At 36.3% G+C, this 27,339-nt stretch overlaps 1 protein-coding gene across 1 annotated transcript in view; it reads right to left on the minus strand.

Moving 5' to 3' along the window:
- THSD7B (thrombospondin type 1 domain containing 7B) overlaps positions 1-27,339 on the minus strand; it is a 910,123-nt gene that overhangs the window by 505,003 nt on the left and 377,781 nt on the right. The window lies entirely within an intron of this gene.

Raw genomic sequence — 27,339 nt, forward strand, 5'->3', positions numbered from 1 at the left:
GTATCTTAGCTCCGTGACCAAGGATCAAACCCACATCCCCTTCATTAGAAGGCGAAGTCTTGAACCACTGTACCACAGGGGTGCTGGTGATTTAGTCGTTAAGTCATGTCCACCTCTTGCAACCCCAGACTGTAGCCTGCCAGGCTCCGCTGTCCATGGGATTCTCCAGGGAAGAATACTGGAGCAGGTTGCCATTTTCTTCTCCAAGGGATCTTCCCAACCCAGGAATTTAACCCAGATCTCCTGCATTGCAGGCAGATTCTTTACTGATTGAGTTATGAGGGAAGCCCTCGTACCACTGGGGAAGTTCCTCTAACCCCACTTCTAATACTTATCTAAATTGGGAAAGGAGTATATCAAGGCTGTATATTGCCACCCTACTTATTTAGATTATATTCAGAGTACATCATGTGAAATGCCAGACTGGATGAAGCACAAGTTGATATTGTCAGGAGAAATATCAATAACTTCAGATGCACAGATGACATCAACCTTATGGCAGAAACCAAATAGGACTAAAGAGTCTCTTGATGAAGGTTTAGGAAAGTGAAAGGGCTGGCTTAAAATTCAACATTCAGAAAACTAAGATTATGGCACCTAATCCCATCACTTCATGGCAGATAGATAGGGAAACAATGGAAATAGTGAGAGACTTTATTTTCTTTGGTTCCAAGATCACTGCAGATGGTGACTGCAGCCATGAAATTAAAAGATGTTTGCTCCTTGGAAGAAAAGCTATGACAAACCTAGACAGCATATTAAAAAGCAGAGACATTATTTTGCCCACAAAATTTGGTATAGTCAAAGCTATGGTTTTTGCAGTAGTCATATCTGGATGTGAGAGTTGGATCATAAAGAAGGCTGAGCACCAAAGAATTGATGCTGTCTAACTGTAGTGTTGGAGAAGACTCTTGAGAGTCCCTTGGACTGCAAGGAGATCCAACCAGTTAATCCTAAAGGAAATAAAACCTGAATATTGACTAGAAGGACTGATGCTGAAGCTGAAGCTCCAATACCATGACCACCTGATGTGAAGAGCTGACACATTAGAAAAGACCCTGATGCTAGGAAAGATTGAAGGCAGGAGAAGGGGACGACAGTAGACAAGATGGCTAGATAGCATCACTGATTCAATGGACATGAGTGTGAGCAAGCTCCGGGAGATGGTGAAGGATAAGGAAGCTTGGTGAGCTGCAGTCCATGGGGTCGAAGAGTTGGACACATCTGAGTGACTGAACACCATTCCCTTCCCAGGGGATCTTTCCAACCCAGGGATCAAACCCTTGGGGTTGCAAAGAGTTGTACATGACTTAGTGGCTGAACAAGTAGTTGTATATTAATATAATTGTGGGAGAAACATACTGAAAGTTACAGACCATGGCAAACTATTTTCATCCAAACACAAGTTTCAGCTCAAGCCTCTGGGAAGCTTGTCTTTGAATAAATTACAAGAAAGGCAAAATAAGCTTGCTTTTTTCTTTAGTTGGTCTATGCTTTTATTTTGTGTCTAATTCACAGGCTTGCAACTGTGGGAACTGTGAAATTGCCAATCCTTCCCCTCAGACTCTGCACAATTTGGGATCTAAGAAGAATATGTAAAGTTCACCAACATCTTCTAAGGATTTTTTACTGGGGAAGAATTCTACAAAAGCAGAACATCTTAAGCAGAGAAATATTCCTGATCATATAATTCTCAGAAAACAACTATACCGTTTCCCTTCAAAAGCTTTGTTGATATCTTTTTTCTATTCCTGATCCCCTGGCTATTAAACTGTTCCTATTCAATTTTGTAGAACATAGCAGGAGTCTAATGATTACTTTTGCATCATATTGAAGAAGTATAATAAAACACCAAACCGCAAATCTACGTGATGTTTTGCCATGTTGATCTAGTGGAAAATCATACTCTACCATTTTTTCATTGAAATGTTGCAAACTAATTAAGGCTCTAAAATAATGACTGGATACTACTTTTCCGGTCTGTTTCACAAACTTATTTTCAAATAGAGAATTATAGTACCTAAGACCAGAAGGCACATAAACTGATTTTCAGAATATGTTTCATTGTTGGTCAGAATTTGAGATCAAAACAGAAAACAAATAGTTTTTAAAAATGTAGTTCGGTCTTTTATAAACAAATGAAAAAAAAAGTAAAACCTCCAAATGAAAATTAGGTAAATAATAATTAGAAAAACAGGGGTAAAAAAATGAACACTGAAGGTTTATTAAAGTTTTTATTCAAGTAAAATTGATATCATGCGGAAATCTGTATGTACAATAAATAAAAAGTTTTTGTACCTAGATTAATTACATGGATGGTATGAGGTCCAAAATTTTTTCGATTTCTACTATAATTTTTACCTACTATATGTTACTAGTATTATCTTCAGACTGATACTGTTGTCTTCCAGCAACTGAATGAATACTAAAGTGGAATAAACATTATCTCTATTTGTCTATCTTCCCCAAACTTATTTACAATCATAATGATAATTCAATTGGCACTACCATTTTTTCAAGCCAATCTCAAGAAGCCCCTCAAAAAATCAATGAAATTTAAAATATCAAAATAAAATGTATGCTGAAATATTTTAAAACATGAGGCACAAACTCAAGCAAATATTTAAAAAATCCAAATCTTACTTTATACCACTGCCAAATTCTCCTTGATACTTCATAAGAGTAATTATGACAATCAATTCAAGCTGTATTCTCAGAGTAACAAAAGATGAATACAGACATCTGAAATCTGTGTACTCCTTTTTCTTCTGCACTGAGCCCAGAAAGAAACATGTTCTGATTTCATGAAATAAATATTATTTTGGGGGGTGTCTGCTTTACTTAAGAGGTCAAATCCTTAATTACATCATTAATAATTATGCTGACATTTACTGCCTGCAAGGCATGGTTTCTTTGGAAGCAATTTAACAGCACTAGATATTTCAGATCATTTGTCTTATTCTAACTGGTCCACTGGTTAGAAGAATAATTTTCTAATCTTTCCAGGCAGTTAAAACAGCACTTATTAGGTTATTTGTAAATAAGCACTTTTTTCCTGAGACATAATAAATGAAAGAAAACATCTGCTCAACAAATTTAAGATTGTATAATGTTTTAAGTCTTTAGCTCATTATATTGCTTGCTTGGCCAGAAAAATGATGTATCTTATGTATTTCTGAACACCCAGTGCCTAGCACAGTACCTCCTTCATAATAAATATTCAATAAATGTGAATTTTGTAATCGAGCTGAACAGATGTTTAGAGTCTGAGATATTTCTGGTATCCATAGGGGCAGCACAAATTGAAGACATTTTTAAATACCTAGGAATGAGCAACACAAATATATCTGATAAAGGTCCTACTATTGTGAATAAGAACATTGATTTAGAAACAGAAAGATGTGAGTTTCATCTAGCTTGTTCTTAGTAGTTGGGTGTCACTGGGTAAGTTATTTCAATTCTCTACAAAATGGTTTCCTTATCTAAATATGGGAATTGATGAAAACAATGAAAATGACATATGTTTACCAACCTCTTTTAATGTCTTTAGATTTTGCATAAGTTCATTACAGATACAAATGAATATGTGAAAGATTATTCTAGCACAGGAGAGAAGTTAGGAAGAATGTAGAAAATAATACATATACCAAAAAGCATTTATGTAAAGATATACAAGGCCTCATCTGATGTGTCAGTTTGCTTGCGAAAGCAGTGGGTTTACCTATCTGTGGTTTTTATTTTGCTTCAGGTGATACTACATTAGCATATATTTCCTCATGCAGATATGCTAAGAAACAATGCTGACTGGCAATAGGAACATGTCAAAAGGAAGTGTTATAAAAGGGCATCTCACTTAGATAATCAAAAATGACTAAAAGTACCAAAGGGAAAATAGAAGAATATTTTACAAAAGGGTTAAACTCCCACTATACATAGCTCTCAAAAGATACAGAAGCAAACTTGCTCTGAGACAGTCAGAAGAAGTGACAGAGACAGTGCCATTTGTGCATCTTTAAAATATATGAACTGACATTGGTAGTCTGAGCATGTGATGTGTTATTTTGTTTACAGACCTGGCTTCCTGTGACTTTCCAAACTCCCATCAGCCAAAGCTCAGGAAACCACATTTTCTTCCCCGATGAAATCTCACAAACTGCAAAAGCTTAATCACCAACCATCTGACCTGCCTCTTGATAAATCTGTATGCAGGAAGCAACAGTTAGAACTGGACATGGAACAACAGACTGGTTCCATATAGGAAAAGGGGTACGTCAAGGCTGTATATTGTCACTCTGCTTATTTAACTTATATGCAGAGTACATCATGAGAAATGCTGGGCTGGAAGAAACACAAGCTGGAATCAAGATTGCTGGGAGAAATATCAATAACCTCAGATACGCAGATGACACCACTCATGGGAGAAAGTGAAGAAGAACTAAAGAGCCTCTTGATGAACGTGAAAGAGGAGAGTGAAAAAGTTGGCTTAAAGCTCAACATTCAGAAAACAAAGATCATGGCATCCAGTCCCATCACTTCATGGCAAATAGATGGGGAAGCAGTGGAAACAGTGGTTGACTTTATTTTGGGGGGTTCTAAAATCACTGCAGATGGTGACTGCAGCCATGAAATTAAAAGACGCTTATTCCTTGGAAGGAAAGTTATGACCAACCTAGACAGCATATTAAAAAGCAAAGACATCACATCGCCAACAAAGGTCCATCTAGTCAAGGCTATGGTTTTTCCAGTAGTCATGTATGGATGTGAGAGTTGGACTATAAAGAAAGCTGAACACCGAAGAATTGATGCTTTTGAATTGCGGTGTTGGAAAAGACTCCTGAGAGTCCCTTGGACTGCAAGGAGATCCAACCAGTCCATCCTAAAGGAGATCAGTCCTGAGTGTTCATTGGAAGGACTGATGTTGAAGCTGAAACTCCAATACTTTGGCCACCTGATGTGAAGAGCTGACTCATTAGAAAAGACCCTGATGCTGGGAAAGATTGAGGGCAGAAGAAGAAGGAGATGACAGAGGATGAGATGGCTGGATGGCATCAACGACTCATTGGACATGAGTTTGGGTAAACTCCAGGAGTTGGTGATGGACAAGGAGGCCTGATGTGCTGCAGTCCATGGGGTCGCAAAGAGTCAGACATGACTGGGCGACTGAACTGAACTGAACCACCAACCTGTTTTATACAGCAAGTGACAGCCTGGCTGACTTATGAGATCTTTGCTGAGCATGTCAAACCCATCACTGGACATCTGGGTAACATGGGGCACTTGTGCCCAACTCAGAAGTAATTGTACATTTTTTACTATCAGGTTTGACAGAGGCTTCTATAATTTCATACCTATGAAATTTCAGCAACATGGAAGGGGAAATCTGTTATGTTTTCCTCATTATTTGCTTTATCCCAAACCTCACATCTGTAAAGAACCATTTTGACCCAATCTTCTAAACTGAGATTAGTCAATGAAAAAGGAATATGTGTGCTAATTTGCCTCAAAATACAAAAGCCCCAAAGTTAGAGAAAGCAATATTGTTGCTTTAACTTTGAAAATATTCTTCATTATTTAGTTATAATGGAAGAGAATATACTGACAACTGATTTTGGCAGAAGTTGTTACACTTATGTGTGCAAATGAATAAGTATGTAAACAGAGAAAAATATAAAACTTTAAATGTTAATCTATATTTTAATATCCAAGCATATCTTGACAAACTTCCAAACACAGAATGCATGAAATTCATAAAATATATATGAGCATGATTGCATTACTGTTTCTAATTTATTTTCCTCCTCAACAAAATTCTGCCTTTGAATTCTTATTTATTATACCCTTTATTCAATTGAGTACCCAGGCAGAAAATACAATAAAGTTTTGCTAATTTCATAAAATATTGAAACACTGAAACTGCAAATAGAATTTCACTATCTTTATGTACTTCTGGGTCTATCTCACAGTTTAATCTAAAAACCTAGTTAAGGAAGCCATGATTTCTTAGACTATTATCCTGATAAATTACTTACAGCACCTTAGAGAAGAAATATTCAAGCAAAACTCAGAAGTAACATTTCCATTTGTTCAAAAGAAGCCAAAAAACTAGTCCACAAAGACCAAGAGACTGAAGAAGACAACAAATGAGGCCAATGTCTTAACACAAATTTCCAAAGCAAGTATGTGTCCCACCATCTTGCAAGGTCTAGAATTGAATCAAAACCTTCCCAAGACAGTAAAGACTACCTCCAGACGGTAATCTTCATTAGGTCAGCATTTTCAAACTTACTGTATTATTCTAATTTCCAAATCTATATAGCTCCTTCTGCTGAAGGCATATAGAGCTCTTCAGCCATTTCTCCTCCATCTATTACAGAAAGGTGAACACCTTGTTCCAAATGACTCTTCCCTCTATGGGGATTTTGAGTGTTAGGTTTTTTGATGTTGTTGTTGTTGTTGTTGAAGTGATTTTAATTATTTATTTTTAATATAAATTTATTTATATTAAGTGGAGCCTAACTACTTTACAATGTTTTTAAAATTTGTATAACCTGCCTTGGAATCTGCCTTGCTTATAGAAGAAGGTAAGAACAGTCCCTATTAAAATGCTTACATTTCTCTTTGTGTGTCTCTTTAGCTTCTACCAAAGGCATGGCTTTTAAAACTTGAATATTTATTATACATCAGGCTAGAGATTCTTATTAGAGTTCATATTCTTATTTAATAGGTTGATTTCCTACTTCTTAATCTTTCCTAATTCTAAATGTCAGGAACCTTGTATGTTAAACATACAAAAAATAGTAAGCAGAAGGAAAATCCAGGTAAAAGTAGATTATAAATACATATAGTAACAATATTAAGTATTCTTTATTTGCCAAAAAGAAAAACAGCTTAAATGGGAAAGCACATATTCTGCCATTAATACATAAAACCTATGTTATAAGGTTATCAGTTAGAGTCAGAGCCTTCAAGTTACTAATTTCTTTTCCTCATAACTGAAACACACAGGCATGCAGATTCTCATAATAAAATACAATAATATAACTATTATTAAAATCACATGAGATTCTAAATTTTACTACAAAGAAAACATTTATAAAAGTATTTTAACTTTCAATGTTAGCTTATTATCAATAATCTTTCCTCTTTCTATTAACGATGTTCCAGTTGTTCTAGGAAACAAAATATAATGATCCAATTAAAAACAAAGACTTCTGTCATTATCTAAAGGCCATATGTAATATACAATATATAGTTGTTTCCTTACATGTATATCTAGCACATCCACATCATTGTAAATATACATAAGAATAAGCATTTTTAAAGCTATGCTGGTATACCATTTGTTTAATTGAGACACTATACTTTAATGACAAGCACGAGCAAATAAAACTGGCTGAGGTCTTTGGTTTAACTTTGATCTTTAATTTTTTTCCTTTTTATTTGAAAAGAAGATGAGACTTTTGTGCCTACCTTTAGAAGTTAAAAAGGCTATCTTATTTAACTTTAAACAGCACAGAATTTAATTTTATAGACATTAAGATATAAATAGAACTTGAATTCATGACTTCAGTCTATTAAATTTTCATCCTAATGTAATCAGTGAACCCTAAAAACTTTAATCACATAAAATATAGAATTACATTTATTGTGAGGTGAAAGAAATGCCTGGGATGAGCCTGAGTAATCAGCTAGGTTCTCCTGGGACTGGCTCTGTGACCCAATTCAGCCTGCCATTTATCATGACCTAATGGCTATTGTCTACTTTGGTTTATATGAGAATGGGAACAATTCTAGATCCTAAGGCTGGCTGAGATTTTCAGAATTAATATCAAGATTTCAAAATGAGCTTGTTGGTACTGGTTTTATCAGCTCTATTTGGCTAAGAGCTTACTGGGGATGAAGAGGGCAATTCTTAGCTTTACAATTTGAATTTTGTTTTGGCATTAGTAGATAATGATATATTTATGTAATTAGCAGTATGATATGCTATATATAATAGCAGATAATCACACAGTTATTCGATAGACCATCTGTTATCATGCTACTATATGTGATTATCTGCTATCATATATGCCATGCCATACTTATTGTATTATGGTACAATATAAAGTATATTATATTATATACTATACATAACATAGTATTAACTTGATGTTATAACCTAAAAATATTATATCATACATTATCTTTATATTATATAGGTTAGACTAATAGTATCAACTGCATTCAAAGGTATTAAATATTTTACATACCATATATTACATACTATATGTTGCAATTACATACATATAATTATCTGTTAATTTAGTAAATAAAAACATTTAAGCAGAGAGAGAAAGAGAATTAGTGATAGGTAATACCTGTTATAATAGGCAAGTTTGGCCTTGAAGTACCAAATGAAGCACAACAAAGGCTAACAGAGCTCTGCCAAGAAAACACACTGGTCATAGCAAACACCATTTTCCAACAACCCAAGAGACAACTTTAACATGGACATCACCAAATGATCAAGAGCAAAAATATATTGATTATATTCTTTGCAGTTGAAGATGGAGAACTTTTATACAGTCAGCAAAAACAAGACCTGGAGCTGACTGTAACTCAGATCATGAAGTCCTTATTGAAAAATTCAGTCTTCAATTGAAGAAAGCAGGGAAAACTACAAGGCCATTAAGACATGATCTAAATCAAATCCTTTATGTCTATACAGTGGAAGTGATGAATAAATTCAAGTGATTAGATCTGGTAGATGGAGGGCCTGAAGAACTATGGATAGAGGTCCTAAAACTGTATAGGAGGCAGTGACTAAAACTATTCCCAAGAAAAATAAATGCAAGAAAGCAAAGTGGTTGTCTGAGGAAGCTTTACAAATAGCCAAGGAAAGAAGAGAAGCAAAAGGCAAAGGAGAAAGGGAAAGATATACCCAACTGAATGCAGAGTAGTAAGGAGACACTGAATAGTAAGGAGTGAGAAGCAGCTCTTCTTAAATGAACAGTGCAAAGAAATACAGGAGAACAATGGAATGGCAAAGGCTACAGATCCTGTCAAGAAAATTGAAGATATTAAGGGAACATTTCATGCAAGGATGGACATGATAAAGGACAGAAACGGCAAGGACATAACAGAAGCAAAAGAGATTAAGAAGAGGCAGCAAGAATACACAGAAGAACTGTACAAAAAAATGTCTTCATGACCTGGATAACCATGATGATGTGGTCACTCATCTAGAGCCAGACATCCTGGAGAGTGAAGTCAAGTGGGCTTGACTATGTTCATTACCATGAACATAGCTGTTGGAGGTGATGTAATTCCAGCTGAGCTATTTTAAATCCTAAAAGATGATGCTGTTAAAGTGATGCCCTCAATAGGTCAGCAAATTTGGAAACCTCAGCAATGGCCACTGGACTGGAAAAGATCAGTTTTCACTCTAATCCCAAAGAAAGGCAAGGCCAAAAAATATCAAATTACCATACAATTGTGCTCATTTCACATACTAGCAAGATTATGCTCAAAATTCTTCAAGCTAGGCTTCAGCCCTATGTGAACAGAGAATTTCCAGATGTGTAAGATGGATTTATAGTAGGCAGAGGAACAAGAGATCAAATTAACAACATTTGTTGGATCATGGAGAAAGCAAGGGACAGGGAGTTCCACAAAAATAGCTATTCCTGCTTCAATGAATACACTGAAGTCTTAGACTGTGTGTATCACAACAAACTGGAAGATTCTTCAAGAGATGGGAATACCAGACCACCATACCTGCCTCCTGAGAAACTTGTATGCAGTTCAAGAAGTAACTTAGAACTGGACATAGAACAACTGACTGGTTCAAAATTGGAAAAGGTGTATATCAAGGCAGTATATTGTCACCCTGTTTATTTAACTTCTATGCAAAGTACATCATGGAAAATGCCAGGCTGGATGAATCACAAGTTGGAATCAAGATTGTCAGAAGCATCAACAACCTCAAGATATGCAGATGGGTTGCCACTTTCTTCTCCAGGAGATTGTACCAACCCAGGGATTGAACCCTAGTCTCCTGCATTGTAGGCAGATGCTTTACCATCTGAGCCACCAAGGAAGTCTATAATACGCAGATGACAACATTCTAATTGCAGAAAATGAAGAGGAACTAAAGAGACTCTTTATGAAGGTGAAGGAGGAGAGTGAAAAAGCCAGCTTGAAACTGAATATTAAAAAAAAAACAACAACAACAACTAAGATCATGGCATCTGGTCCCATCACTTAATGCAAACAGAAGGGGAAAAAGTGGAAGCATTGACAGATTTTATTCTCTAGGACTTCAAAATCACTGAGGATGGTGACTGCAGCAATGAAATTAAAAGATGCTTACTCCTTGGAATAAGAGCTATGATAAACCTAGACAGTGTATTAAAAGCAAAGATATCACTTTGCTAACAAAGGTCCATATAGTCAAAGCTATGTTTGTCTGTTTTTTTTTTTCCCCCAGTAGTCATGTATGAATGTGAGAGTTGAATCATAAAAAGGGTGAGCACCAAAGAACTGATGCTTTCAAATTGTAGTGCTGGAGAAGACTCCTGAGTGTCACTTGGACAACAAGGAGATCAAAGCAGTCAATCCTAAAGGAAATCAACCCTGAATATTCATAGGAAAGACATGCTGAAGCTGAAGCTCTAATACTTTGGCCACCTGATGTGAACAGCTGATTCATTGGAAATGACCCTGATGATGGGAAACATGGAAGGCAAAAGGAGAAGGGGACAACAGAGGAAGAGATGGTTGGATAGTAGCACTGATTCAATGGACATGAATTTGAGCAAACTCTTGGAAATAACGGAGGGCAGAAGAGCCTGGCCTGCTGCAGTACATGGGGTCGCAAAGAGTGTGACATGACTTAGTGACTGAACCACAACAACAATATTAGACATACTAAAGATGTTTCAGATATATATCTGGGGTGTGTGTGCGTGTGTGTGAGTCACTGAGTCGTGGCCGACTCTTTGAAACTCTATGGATGGCATCCCTCCCAGCTTCTCTGTCCAATAAATTCTCTAAGCAATAACACAGGAGTGGGTTGCCATTCCCTTCTCGTAGATAAATCTGATAGCTGATATCTATTAGTCTATGTGTGTGTATATATATATATGTGTGTGTATATATATATACACACACACAGTGTGTATATATATACACACACACATACACATATATATCTGTACCACTTCAGTTCAGTTCAGTCACTCAGTCATGTCTGACTCTTTGCAACCCCATGAACCAAGCACACCAGGCCTCCCTGTCCATCACCAACTCTCATAGTCTACACAAACCCATGTCCATTGAGTCGATGATGCCATCCAATAATCTCATCCTCTGTCGCCCCCTCTTCCCCCTGCCCTCAATCTTTTCCAGCATCAGGGTCTTTTCAAATGAGTCAGTTCTTCGCATCAGGTGGCCAAAGTATTAGAGTTTCAGCTTCAACATCAGTCCTTCCAATGAACACCAGGACTGATCTCCTTTAGGATGGACTGGTTGGATCTCCTTGCAGTCCAAGGGACTCTCAAGAGTCTTCTCCAACACCACAGTTCAAAAGCATCAATTCTTCAGTGCTCAGCTTTCTTTATAGTCCAACTCTCACATCCATACATGACCACTGGAAATACCATAGCCTTGACTAGACAGACCTTTGTTGGCGATCTAATGTCTCTACTTTCTAATATGCTGTCTAGGTTGGTCATCCTTCCAGGGAGTAAGCATCTTTTAATTTCATAGCTGCAGCCACCATCTGCAGTGATTTTGGAGCCCAAAAAATAAAGTCTGACACTGTTTCCACTTTTTCCCCATCTATTTCCCATGAAATGATGAGACCGGATGCCATGATCTTTGTTTTCTGAATGTTGAGCTTTAAGCCAACTTTTTCACTCTCCTCTTTCACTTTCATCAAGAGTCTCTTTAGTTCCTCTTCATTTTCTGTCATACGGGTGGTGTCATCTGCATATCTGAGGTTATTAATATTTCTTCCGGCAATCTTGATTCCAGCTTGTGCTTCCTCCGGCTCAGCATTTCTTATGACGTACTCTGCATATAAGTTAAATAAACAGGGTGACAATATACAGCCTTGACGTACTCCGTTTCCTATTTGGAACCAGTCTGTTGTTCCATGTCCAGTTCTAACTGTTGCTTCCTGACCTGCATACAGGTTTCTCAAGAGGCAGGTCAGGTGGTCTGGTATTCCCATCTCCTTCAGATTTTTCCACAGCTTATTGTGATCCACACAGTCAAAGGCTTTGACATAGTCAATAAAGCAGAAATAGATGTTTTTCTGGAATTCTCTTGCCTTTTCCATGATTCAGTGGATGTTGGCAATTTGATCTCTAGTTCCTCTGCCTTTTCTAAAACCAGCTTGAACATCTGGAAGTTCATGATTCACGTATTGCTAAAGCCTGGCTTGGAGAATTTTGAGCATTACTTTACTAGCGTGTGAGATGAGTGCAATTGTGCAGTAGTTTGAACATGCTTTGGCATTGCCTTTCTTTGGGATTGGTATGAAAGCTGACCTTTTCCAGTCCTGTGGTCACTGCTGAGTTTTCCAAATTTGCTGGCATATTGAGTGCAGCACTTTCACAGCATCATCTTTTAGGATTTAAAATAGCTCAACTGGAATTCCATCACCTCCACTAGCTTTGTCCCTGTGATGCTTCCTAAGGCTCACTTGACTTCACGTTCCAAGATATATCATTTGGAATATAAATTTTAAAAGTTATCACAGAAAATTTTAATGGAAGTTATGTGCTCTGTCAAACAAAAACCAGAGTTGGACAATAGTTAAAGTGATAAACAGATTCTATTCCGGAATCTTGTAATTGGGGGAAAGAGACCTCAGTATAGAACTGGGCTGAATTCTGAACACAATAAGGAAAAGTAGGGATTTATAGCCAAGAGCAGAGCAAGGAACTGATGGGTGGTGAACTCCTAAGAGAGGAGTGTTATCCTTGCTCAAATGACCTAAGAGGATCCCTGTGGAAGATGGGCCAGGATGATTAGATATTACCTGGAGGTGATGACAGATGAGGAATTTTGTCAGTTATTGAGGGTGATCAGATATCAATGATATGGCTTCTTTCTAACTTTACTTGGCAGGATTGTTGCTAAAACTGGACTCTCTTAGGACAGAGAAGAAAGTCCAAGATGTGACCTAGCTGAGCTGAGGGTTCAGAGGAGTTTGCCTAATGTTTTGTAAAGGAGAGAATTTTTGTCAGCCCCAATAGGCTAATACTCCTCAGTGTATTTAGAAATATCTCACAGTCTTTTTCAAATGCAAACTTGCAAAGATATTATATATCTGACAAGGTTTCCATGTAACTTTTTTGAACATATAGCTGTTAGCTTATAGAATTTACCACAATTTCTGTTTAGGCAGACTCTGTGAATCTGGGCCTGAGTTGAACTATATTCCTGTCCTTGAACACTTATTCAGGTACCAGCTATCAAGAAAAGTATTCTAGTTTTTATTTTAATTACTAAGACATTATTTTATATGATTTGCTGTTCTTTTCCTGGCCTCCACTTTCTAGTATTTTAAGTTTTGTCCCTGGAGCTGTTCTTAAGACTTAGTGCATCATTTTACATATTAAACATACTCAGAACTCTTCTTAAATATACTTTATGTTCATGACTGACTAGAGGTTGCCTTGAGCTACATAATTTTTGAACTAAAAGTCATAGGACAAAAATGACACTCTTTGTATACTAAAGGAAATGCCAAGTTAGAGGTGGGGCCAGCCTTAAAGCACTTGGTATTACCATATCAGCTCTCAATACCATCAACTTGCAAAGCCACTGGTCTCAAAATCACTTGTTTAAATTTGCCTTAAAATTGTATTACATATTATTTCTCTTGGGCATATTTTCAATTACCCTGTTTGACAAAATTTCTTGACAAATCAAATTAGTTCTGAATAATTTTAAGTATTCTCAAATTTTTCCAAATATGGATAAAGAGTTTCCTTGAGAAGTCTTTTTATAATTCTGTTGTGAATAGCCAATTCTGCACCATTTCAGTGGCTCTGAAATGCTAATGGAGATATGGTCTTTGAAAATTAAACCAAAAGTTCAGTCATGACCAAAAGAATCCAGGAGAATATATATATATAATTATTATATCTGCCAAAAACAATAGTTAAAAAATGACCAGTATCGAAGGGTATTAAATTCAGAATAAAGAAAAAGTGACACAACTATACAAAATATAGCATTTAAAGATGTTTAATAAAATAAATATTTTTAAATTGTTGACTTTTCAAGAATATATTAGAAGACATCAGCACAAATACTTTTGTGGTTTTACATTTGTGTGATTTTTTTTTAAAATTTGGTTTAATATAAAATGCCCCTTTCCTTTTATTAAGCTACAAGATGAGTCTATTTCTGTTTTCCCCAGCATAGTGTCTTCCCTCCCATCATGGATCATAGCACATAATATCAACTCAATAAATATGTGTTTAATGAATGAATGTAGGACTAACAGGAAAGGCTGAGTTTTCCCTCCATCTTTATTGAGGTATAACTGAGATATAATGTTATTTTAGGTTAAGATATATAATGTGATGATTTGATACATATATGTACCACAAAATGATCACCACAATATGGTTAATTAACACATACTTCACCCCATCTAATCAACATCTTTTTTTCTGTTGCATTGATGGTGAGAACATTTAAGACTTACTCTCTTAGGAACTTTCAAGTACACAATACAGTGTTGTTAACTATAGTCACCATGCTGTATATTAAGTCACCATAACTTAGTCATCTTATAACTGAATGTTTGTACCATGACCAACATCTTCCCACTTCCCCCACCCTCTAGCCTCTGTCAACTATCATTCTATTCTCTGCTACTATGAACTCAATTTTCTAGAATCCACATATAAGTGAAATTATTTTGTATTTATCTTTCTCTGTCTGACTTATTTCCCTTAGTGTAATGCTCCCAAAATTTATCAATGTAGTCGCAAGTGAAAGCACTTCCTTCTTTTTGTTGCCATAATAATATTCCATTGTATGAATATTCCACATTCTCCTTCTCTGTCAATAGGTTAAACAACATGTCTCGATTACTCTGAGTAATGGTGCAAGGAAAATGGGAAGTGGATTTCATTTTTTTTAGATATATAATCAGAAGAGGGATCATCATATGATAGCTCTATTTAATTTTTTTGAGAAATCTTCATACTATTTTCACATAGTGGCTGTACCAATTTGTATTCCCACCAAGAAAGCTCCCATTTCTCCACATCCTCACTGATACTTGTTATCTCTTGTCTTTTAGATGTTAGCCATTTTAACAGGTATCAAATGGTATTACATTGGTGGTTTTCATTTACATCGCCCTGATAATTAAGGCTTCTCAGGTGGCACCAGTGGTAAAGAATCTGCCTGCCATGCAGAAGACACAATAGACATGGGTTTGATCCCTGGGTTGGGAAGATCCCCTGGAGTAGGAAATGGCAACCCATTCTAGTATTCTTACCTGGAAATTTCCATGGGCAGAGGTGCCTGGTGGGCTACAGTCCTTGGAGCCACAAAGAGTTGAATACAACTGAGTACATACACACAGATAATTAGTGAACCTGAGTATCTTTTCATGTACCTGTTGGCCATTTGTATGTCTTCTTCAGAAAAATGGGCTTCCTTGATAGCTCAATTGGTAAAGAATCTGCCTGCAATGCAGGAGACCCCAGTTCGATTTCTGGGTTGGGAAGATCCTCTGGAGAAGGGATAGGCTACCTACTCTAGTATTCTGGCCTGGAAAATTCCATGGGCTGTATAGTCCATGGGGTCACAAAGAGTCGGACACAATTGAGTGACTTTCACTTTCTTTCTTTCACTTCAGAAAAATGTCTATGTAAGTTCTTTGCTCATTTTTCAGTTGTAGCTATTTGATCTTATGTTTGTTTTTGCTATCGAGCTGTATGAGTTTCTCGTATATCTTGGGTATTAACCTCTTACCAGATATGTAGCTTGCAAATACTTTCTCCCATTCCATATGCTGTCTTTTCACTTTGTTGTTTTCTTTTGCTGGGCAGAAACATTTTAGCTTCACACAGTCTTCCTTTGTTAGCGTTACTTTTGTTGTGCTTTTGGTGTGATACTCCACAAATCATCACCAAGACGCATGCCAAAGAGCTTCTTCCCTGTTTTCTTCTAGTTTTGTAGTTTCACATCTTACTTTTAAGTCTTTAATCCCCTGAGTAAATCTTTTTAAGTAGTATAAGATAAAGATCCAGTTTCATTCTGTTACATGTGAATATCCAGTTTTCCCAATACTATTTATTGAAAAGACTATCCTTTCATCACTGAGTTTTCTTGGGTCTCTTCTCAAATACTAGTTGACTGCACATGGGGTTATTTTAGGGCCCTCAATTCTGCTCCCTTGTTCTACGTGTCTGATATCATGCTAATATCATGTTAGCTTGATTATTAGAGCTTTGTAATACAGTTTCAGATCAGGAAGTGTGATGTCTTCATCATTGTACTTTCTTAGGTTTGCCTTGGCTATTTGAGGTCTTGTTTGGTTTCACACAAACTTTAACATTCTCTTTCTAATGAAATTTTGCTAGGGACTACATTAAATCTAGATGGCTTAGGATAGTATGGACATTTTAATAATATTGACACCTCTTATTCACTAACACAGGATATATTTTCATTTCTTTCATCAATGTCTTCTAGTTTCAGGGCATAGATCTTTGCCCCCCTTGGGTAAGTTTATTCCTAAGTATTTTGATGCTGTTTGAACAAAACTGTTTCATTTCTTTTTCAGATAGTTCATTGTTAGTGTATAGAAATAGAACTGAATTTTGTATGTTGATTTTGTATCCTGAAACTTTACTGATTTTGTGTTATTAATAAAAGTTTTTTGATGGAATCCTTAGGATTTTCTACATTTAAGATAATGTCATCTGCAGAGAGACAGTTTCACTTTTTCTTTTCCAATTCAAATGCCTTAAGGCTATTTTTCAATCCTCGATTTTCTTTTTGTTATCTGATAGTAGGTAGGTACTCTTGCAAATTCCATGAAAAACTACTTGAAATAATAATCATAATTTCAATGAAAAAAGTAACAACACCAGCAAAAAAATAAACTTAAGGAGCACTTATCTGTCAATTAGCCTATTTCCCATTTGTGAGTCATATCATCTTATTTTCATTATCATTTTATTTTCACAAGGAATCTGAGGTACAAGATTAACTGGGTTGTGCAAACTCAGCTAACACATGGGAGAGCCATAGTTCAAATGTAAGTCTTCCTACTAATATCATTTATAAATTCTATACTAAAAGTTCATCAAAATTATTAAAAGACTCCCGAAGAATTGATGATTTTGAACTGTGGTGTTGGAGAGACTCTTGAGAGTCCCTTGGACTGCAAGGAGATCCAACCAGTCCATTCTGAAGGAGATCAACCCTGGGATTTCTTTGGAAGGAATGATGCTAAAGCTGAAACTCCAGTACTTTGGCCACCTCATGCGAAGAGTTGACTTGTTGGAAAAGACTCTGATGCTGGGAGGGATTGGGGGCAGGAGGAGAAGGGGACGACAGAGGATGAGATGGTTGGATGGCATTGCCGACTCGATGGACATGGGTCTGAGTGAACTCCAGGAGTTGGTGATGGACAGGGAGGCCTGGCGTGCTGTGATTCATGGGGTCGCAAAGAGTCGGACACGACTGAGCGACTGAACTGAACTGAACTGAATATTAAAATAAATTATTTAAAATAAAAATTATACAACATACATTAGTGTTTTATAATATTTTCCATATAAAATACTGGCTTTATTGAGAAAGTCTTGAGTTTAAAACATTAAAACCATAATTATGGCATAACTTTGTGTGTTTGTGTGTGTGTACTATGAACGTAGGATGGGTAGAGTATGAGTGAAGTCACAGACAGTGAAGATGGATTGGTAGTTTTAAATGGTCTAAGTCCCATTGTTCAATGTCAAATTTTATGAACAAAAATATCAAACATTTTCTCATGGCCAGTATCTATTTGTGCAAATCTCACCTCCTAAGGAGATGTGAAAGATATCTGAGATCACTTGCTACCTTTGAAACATTAAATGACTAGGAAGCACCTTGCCATATAATAGATTCTCAATGAATGTTCACCTTCACAAGCTGCTGAACTCCAGAGACAGACAAAAAAACAAGGCCCAAAAACAAAGCTAAGAAAGAATGGCTAATGTTCCTGCAATCAACAGGATCAAAGTTTGAAAGCAACAATTATAATAGGGTAAAAAATATCTTTTTTTCCCAAAATGAATTATTCTAAAAATTTTTCAAAATAAATTGAAAGACAGATACTGAGTTCAAAAGCCATATGACATTCCAAAGCTTGATGTACCTAGAGGGCTGTTTTATCTTCTGAAACAACTATTTTAAAAACTCCAACTAGAATTTAATTTCATTAAATGGCATAATGCAGAAGTGAACATAAAAACTGTACAAGAGAAACATTAAGCACTTTCAGTGTAAAAATACTGCCATACATCAAAGCAAGTCAGGCTAGTAATTTCTCATAAAATTTTCCCACTCACAGTTTATAAAGTTTTGATAATGACTTATAGGTATTTTAGAAAGAGATTTATCCTTGAATGATTTCAATGTTTAAACTTGAAAATAAAAAAAAAATAATAACAGAGGTTCCTATGTGACTATAACAGCAAATACTTGAATCAGCTTCAATAGGTAATTTAAAACAAACGCAGATATTTTAATCTCACTTTATAGGGTACTTCATCTCTCCAAATATCTCTGCACCAATTATGCAAATGTTTTCCAACTATAAGCTGCAGAACTTGTTGATATCATATGCCCATGTGCTCAGGCATGAGCTACTTATGCTTACTGATTAGTGGTAACAGCTACTTAAATGTCAAAAAGTGAAAGCTTGATAAACTATGAGGAACTTAGGTGACGTAGCATCGCTGAGGAAAAATAAACAGCGTGCTGTCTTAGTTTGTTTGGGCTGCCATAACAAAATAGCACAGCCTGGTGGCTTCAAATAACAGAAACATATCTTCTCACATTTCTGGAGGCCGCAAGTTCAAGATCAGGGCGTCAACAGCAGACTTGGTTTCTTCTGAGGCCTCTCTCCGTGGCTGAAGACAGCATCTTTCCAGCTTTGTCCTCAGGTAGTCTTTCTTCTGTGTGTGCACCTCCCTGGTGCCCCACTGTGAATGCAGATTTCCTCTTGTTATATGGACACTGCTCACACTAGATTATGGCCCTAACTCTAACTACCTCACTTAAACTTAATCACTTAGTGGAAGGTCCTATCTCCAAATACAGTCATATTCTGAGCCACCGAGGTTTAGAACTTCTACATATGAATTTTCAGGGGACTCAATTCAACCCATCACATGTGCCAAGTTGCTGTAACTCTCAGGTTTCTTAAATTCAGATACTATTTGGTAACCTGCTCTCTATCTCCTTGTAGTTAGAATTACAGGTACATTAAATGATTATTTGAGCATTATTTAAGCAATTTAATCACTTGCAGAATCCATCAGTACCTAGTTCCCAGTCTTAAATTTAAATGTTACACAAATGAGTTTCTAGATATTACCAGATTTTTAAAAGTTAAAAGCTATAGCAATAATTACATCATTTCTAGGAAAGCAAGAGAGTCACAACTACATTGGAAATAACATAATTACTGCTCTCCCTCTTAACTATGTCTGATCACAAATCAGGCACAGTGTGGGGCCTAGTAATAGTCACTGGTGAAGAGATTAAACCCAGTCCATTCACTCACCATTTTTTTTTCTTATCCATTTATTTTTTATGTTGAAAACTTTCTGTGCCAGAAGTTATGGATTCAATAATAATGAATGCATAATTCCTGCATCAAGAGGGTCTGACTCCAATGGAGTCAGCTATGTAAGCAAAGCCTTATTTGATCAGTGTTACAAGTATTTGAGAATAGCAGTGATGATAGCACAGAGGATGTGGTTCATTACATGTACAGAGATCTGAGAAGCCTTCATAGAAGTCGTGGCAAAGGAACTGACGAAAGGGAGCCTCACCCCCCACTATCTATAAAATATTCAATTCAATGCCCTCTCTTAATACCTAAAGCCACACTGGGTACCCTTCATTTCTCTTTTATTTTTTTTTCCACCTGTTTTTATGTTGCATGATTTGTTGATATCTTTTTCTTCTTGCAAATGATTTGCCTCCTGCTCTGGTGGCCAAAGGATGAACAGCCAAACAGTGTGCAGGGATTTGTCACCACTTGCTGCCTCATGTGCATTAATTCAATAAATTTTGATTAACTGAGAGTTCTTTATAATATGCATCCATTCTTGTTGTGTTAGGGCTATGGGATTTGGTAGAAAAGAGATGATTCAATAGAAAAATAAGCCAAGCTTTGGAGCAGAAACATCTAGATTTGAGCAATAACATCATCCATTTCTAATCTTACAAACTTGAGCAAATTATGTAACTTTGCTAAGCTCAACTTCCTCACTGGTAGTAAATAAAATGTTGATAATGAACTCTACCTGGTTTAGTTAACATAGGAAGGCACCAAAACAAGTAGGTATCCCAGTGGCTGATGTTTTACCATCAGCTTCCTCCTCTTTACCTTTACAACTTGCCTTGTCTCTTCAGTCACTGTGACAGTGTCCTAAATTATCTATTTTAAATATCTATTTCTTTCTAACATCAGTATTTTCTTCCCCTATGCTTTCCTTTCTAGAAAACCAGTGATAACTTTCTTCAAACCTCACCTAATCAGTTCACATCCCTTCTGTGAATAATACACATTCTTGCTCTAATTAGATCAAATCCTTCCTTATCTAATTGCTCTTATTTCTCTCAATATATTAATTTGTATTCACAGCTCCAACCACAAAATTGCCTCTATTTTTCTTCTCTGACTCAACTTCAACTACTGAGTGGGTCTCCATAAACAATGTGCCCATGAAATGGACTGTCTGTTAAAGTTAAACAAAACATATCCTCACCTTTACGCAGATTCATTACCACAAAACATACCTCTTTTCCCTATCCAGAATCCCTTTTGCACTGAACTTTCCAAGAGTTTATTTTGTTCAAACATGAGCTCTGTTCAATTTTTAAATAGAGAACAGTGATGTTCAGTCCTCTCTGCATAGTAGAATCACCTGGGAATTTTAAAAATATATAACGATGTTAGGGTTCATTCCAAGTTGAGTTAAATCAGTGTGTTTGGGGATTGGGCCCACTGATATTTTTTAAAAGCTCACCAGGTGGTACTTCTCTGGTGGTCCACAGGTTAAGATGCTGTGTTTCCAATGCAAGGGGTTCAGACCCTACATACTCGAATCCTGGTCTGGGAACTAACGTCCCACACGCTGCACAGGCAATGAAAGGCAACAAAATCAATGACCTAGCACAGAAAAAGCACAGAGGATGTGCTCAATGTGTCTGTTTGTTTGTTTGTTTGTTTTTTAAAGCTCACCAAGTAATTCAAATGTGCAATAAGTCTTAAGAATCTAAGAGTGACAACTGACTACAAAGGACTGTATGTTGGAGCTTTCACTATTTTCATTTATGTTTCTTGCATCTCCCTCACTGTTAAATATAAAGACCATTTCCATATTAAGTTTGTCCAGGTACTAGATGCATGGCCTTAGGCAAGTCATCTAACCTCCCATAATCAAGCATCCTGATTTTCAGAACTTCATGAGGCCTCCCACTCCCAGGGAGTGTCAAGAATTAAATGAGAGCAGTTGGAAGGTAAATATAGAGTATTCAACAGCTGCTAAAGAAGCACCCACTAAAAATAAAATGCCCTGCCTCCAAAATGATACACTTCAATCTACTTCCTATAAAAAAGAAGGAAATATGAGACATGGAAATATAAAAAAAAAATAAAAGGAGAATCTTTGCTGAAAATATAAACTACTTTCTTTGTCAAAAGAGGCACATATTTATATTGGCAATGAACTTGAGTAATATAAGGAAATAAGTTAGTAGATGCTATTAATATGAAGAAATATGCTGACAACAATCTTGCTGCTGATATTATTCTTAACACAATGATAAATAATGTATTAGAGCAAGTAGGGTCTAAATTAATGCAAACTACTGTAAAAATAAATGTTCAACTGTTGTAAAATCACTTCCCTGGGATTAAGATGCACATAATGTTAAAAGTGGGCTTCTCTTTTGGCTCAGCTGGTAATGAATCTGCCCGCAATGCAGGGTACTTAGGTTCGATCTCTGAGTTGGGAAGATTCCCTGGAGAAGGGAAAGGCTACCCACTCCAGTATTCTGGCCTGGAGAATTCCATGGACTGTATAGTCCATGGGGTCACAAAGAGTCGGACACAACTGAGTGACTTTCACTCTCACTTTCAATGTTAAAAGTAAAAATATTTAAATGCAAAAGTAGGGCTCTCCAGGACCCTAGAATCTTAAAATATGGAGCCATTTCTATCTACCTGAAGTTTTGGAAAAAGGAACATATTAGGAGATAAAGAACACCCAAATTTGAGAGTGATGGTCAAAGTCATCCAAACCTATAACACTGAGAAGGTCTCATATACTAAACTCTGGGATAACAGTGAGAAACAGCATTTGCCTCTGCTGTTAAAAAAAAAAAAAAAAAAAACAAGCAAATGAGAACTAAAAACCAAAAAACTACAGAATTTCCTTAATCCAATTTCCTCAATTTCTTGGAAAACTTTTCAATGAGTGGTCCATTATTACTTGAATTTTTCTAGTGACAATGAATTGAAATCTCTCTTATAGTTACTAAAATGATGTTTTACAAATCCCATTCATTTGCAGTAGAAAAATCCTTGGGATTTTGTCAAGTCCCCAGGAGACCAAATAGAACAAGTTTAACACATGTTCTACATGGCAGACTTTTAAATGCCTAACGACAACTTTTATGAGTCCCAGGAATCTTCTCTTAAAAAATCTTTTTTTTTTTTCTTTAACCACTGTCAACACTCTATTTAGCAATAAAATTGGCATTAGAAAAATAGTACCCAGTAGCATCCTGCCATCTTCCTTCCACTGAGATATGGACAATAGGGGATTTATACCTGGTTTATGCAGAGACAACAAAGAAACTGATGAGGGTAATAGATCAAAGACCCTGTTTTTAGATCATCTACTTGCAGAGATGGATGGATGGCCTCATCAACTCAGTGGACATGAGTCTGAACAAGATCCAGGAGATGGTGAAGGACAGGGACGCCTGGCGAGGTGCAGCCCATGGGGTCACAAAGAGTTGTACATGACTGAGCAACTGAACAATAACAACAACTTGCAGTGTAACCTGACCTCTCTCTTCTCACATAGTAATTGGGTGCCATATTCAGATCCAGTATTCTGTGATGATGTAGGTTTTGTCATGCATTAGTGATTCTCCTTGACTCCAGTTTTGTTAATCATTTCATAGTCTTACAAATGCTAATATTTTAGTGATATTTTTTCTTTCCAGTAAATCTGCTAAAATTCTCTATAAAGTCTACTACATCATGAACTGTGAAAAATGCTACATATCACAATCACACTTTACAAGTATAACTTCTTAAGATTTTGAATTGATTCTGGTTTCCTTATATAGTTCATGTAGGCAATATGCCTGGACAAAGCCACATCTATACTAAATAACTGTATGTGTATACAAATAGAAATTATAGATGTATTTCTAAAAGAAACAGTCTCATTTTTGAAATGGTTTCCTTTTAGCAAACATCAACTGTAGAATGTCAATTACAATTTCTCAACAAGTCTAACTCACCTCAGATCTCAATCACACTTAGACAACTGAACAGTAGAGCAGTCAGCATACAAAAGGTTGCTAATAAAAATTCACAGCTGACATTGCAGCACAAAAGATATGGAAATCTGAAGACCACAGCACCGTGGGAAAATAACATACACCACGGGCCTCCTGACTATTATTAGGCACTTCCTACTGGAAGCCAAAACTAATGGTGAGAATAAATATTTCTCTGTGGTTCCTCAGTAGAGTTTGGATGTATTCATATCTCAAGCTTATTTAGATTTGTAAAGCAACTTTTTTAAAAATTGATTTTTCTTTGGAAAAAAAGAAAAAGTAGCCACCTAAACAGAATGGAATGCTATTTATATGATGCCCATCCCAGGTACCATGCAACAGACTGTCTTCTATTTAGAAATCTCAGAGGACTCAACAGCACAACTCTTGTCTGTCATTCTATTTCAATTATCATCATATTAACATACAGGAAAAAAAAAAAACCACTGATGTTATTTTCCTTGCTGCTTTAAATTGTTGCTTTTCCCTTGAGGTCATCTTTTCCATACTGCTGTTTCTCACTGAGCAGCCTCCATGCTCCCACCGGACTCTATTTTCTTGTGTTCCAAGACCTTACTTTTTTTCTTAATTAATTTTTTGTAGGATAATCGCTTTATAGAATTTTACTGTTTTCTGTCAAACCTCAACATGACTCAGCCATAGGTATACATATATCTCCCCTCCCTTTTGAATCTCCCTTCCATCTTCCTCCCCATCTCACCCCTCTAGGTTGATAGAGAGCCCCTGTTTGAGTTTCCTGAGCCATATAGCAAATTCATGTTGGCTATCTATTTTACATATGGTAATTTAAGTTTCCACGTTACTCCTTCCATACGTCTCACCCTCTCCTCCCCTCTCCCCATGTCCATAAGCCTATTCTCTATGTCGGTTTCTCCACTGCTGCCCTGTTAATAAATTCTTCACCATTTTTCTAGATTCTGCATATATGTATTAGAATACAATATTTATCTTTCTCTTTCTGACTTACTTCACTCTGTATAATAGGTTCTAGGTTCATCCACCTCATCAGAACTGACTCAAATATGTTCCTTTTTATGGCTGAGTAATATTCCATTGTGTAGATGTACCACCACTTCTTTATCCATTCATCTGTCAATGGACATCTAGGTTGCTTCCATGTTACAACTATTGTAAATAGTGCTGCAATGAACAATGGGATACATGCGTCTTTTTCAATTTTGGTTTCCTCAGGGTATATGCCAAGGAGTGGGATTGCTGGGTCATATGGTGGTTTTATTTCTAGTTTCTTAAGGAATCTCCATACTGTCTTCCATAGTGGCTGTATCAACTTATATTCCCACCAACAGTGCAAGAGCATTCCCTTTTCTCCACACCCTCTCCAGCATCTATTCTTTGTAGACTTTTTGATGATGGCCATTCTGACTGGTGTGGTATCTCATTGTAGTTTTGATTTGCATTTCTCTACTAATGAGCAATGTTGAGCATCTTTAATGTGTTTGTTAGCCTGTTAGCCATCTGTATGTCTTCTTTGAAGAAATGTCCATTTAGGCAAGACCCTACTTTATTTAACAAACACCTACACCTTATTCTTTGTTGGCGTGATTTGAAGTTTCCAGTGTCAAGAAGACATACAAATGACCAAAACACACATGAAAAGATGCTTAACATCACTAATTCTTAGAGAAATGCAAGTCAAAACTACAACGAACTATCACCTCACACTGGTTAGAATGGCCTTCATCAAAAAATCTACAAACAATAAATGCTGGAGAGGGTGTGGAGAAAAGAGAACTTCCCTACACTTTTGGTGGGAATGTAAATTGGTACAGCCATTATAGAGAATAGTATGGAGATTCCTTAAAAAAAAAAACTAAAAACTAAATTAGAGCTACTATATGCCCAGCAATCCCATTCTGAGGCATGTATTCAAAGAACCATAATTTGAAAGGATACATGCACTCTAATGTTCATTGTAGCACTATTTACAATAGTCAGGACCTAGAATCAATCTAAATGCCCATCAACAGAAGAACAGATAAAGAAGATATGGTACATAAATATAATGTAATATTACTTGGTCCTAAAACAGAACAAAATAATGCAATTCGTAGCAACATGGCTGGACTTAGAGACTGAGTGACATCAGACATAAACATATATCTTATGATATTGCTGATAAGTAGAATCTAAAGAAATGGTGCAAATGAACTTACCTATAAAACAGAAATTGGGCCACAGATGTTGAAAACAAAGTTGTGGTTAAAATGGGGGCAGAGGGATAAACCCAGAGATTGGGATTAACATATACACATTGCTATATATAGAACATATTACTAATACGAACTTTCTAAATATCACAGGGAACTCTATTAAATACTTTGAAATAGCCTATATGGGAATAGAATCTAAAAAAGAGCAGACATATATGTATGCATAAGTGACTTGGCTCAACAGCAGAAACTAACACAACATTCTAAATCAACTCCATTCCAATTTAAAAATTAAAGTTCCCAGTATTAGTATCAGCTGTCTCAGTTCTTAAACGCCGTAAGCAATCTGCATACCTACTAATAAATTACACTTTATTTAACAAATATAATTAGATATTATTTACTTGCCATTCCACTACTGAGAACTAGAAAAATGTACCTTATTAAAATTTAAATGATCTGTCTTCACTCCCTTATACTCATATCAATCTCTGGAAATTGAACACAATTATCATTTTACTATCTAGAGAAGAATAAATCAAGAAACAACCTTATTTCAGGGATTTAAAATACCAATAAGAAAGACAGTTCTTCATCTATACACTGCTTGCCACCTTAGATCAAGAAATACCTTATTCAAGAATTAGAAATAGTTATTTTTCTTTCCATGAACAAAGCAAATTCAGAGAAAAACTGGGAAGAATTTCAATTTTAATGATGGTTTACATAAGACTTCTGCTTTGGGCTCTGATGGAATAGTTGGATACATACCAACAATTACACTGAGAACAAGACAGAGAAGTCTAATAAAATACTGTTCATCTGTTTATCAATCCATTGACTGATTGCCATATAAAAATTGTCAAGTCATAAAGCAATCTGTAAATCAGGATTCCAGAAAGATGGAATCACAGGGGTGAGACTAGAATCTGCAATCTTTGCGCTTAACTCATTGGACAATTCTTGCTGTGAATCTGGGCTACATTTATGCAACCATAAATATAAGAAGCCTGATGAAACCTGTTTTAGTTTCCTAGGGCTGTTATAACAAACGACTATAAACCTGGTGCTTCAGAAAACAGAGACCTATTCTCTCACAGTTCTGAAGACTAAGTGTCCAAAATCAAGGTATTAGTGGTACTGCACTCTCTACAGAAGCTCCAGGGGAAAATCTGTTCCTTTCTTTTTCTAGTGACTGTTAGCTTCAGCCGAGTCTCTGGCTTATGGTCACAAAGAACCTGCTTCTGTCTTTTTACTTTGCCTTCTCTCTGAGTCTCTTCCTCTGGGTTATCTGCCTTATAAAGGATACTTGGAACAG

The sequence above is a fragment of the Capricornis sumatraensis genome, chromosome 3, assembly GCF_032405125.1.
Source record: "Capricornis sumatraensis isolate serow.1 chromosome 3, serow.2, whole genome shotgun sequence".
Taxonomy (NCBI): domain Eukaryota; kingdom Metazoa; phylum Chordata; class Mammalia; order Artiodactyla; family Bovidae; genus Capricornis; species Capricornis sumatraensis.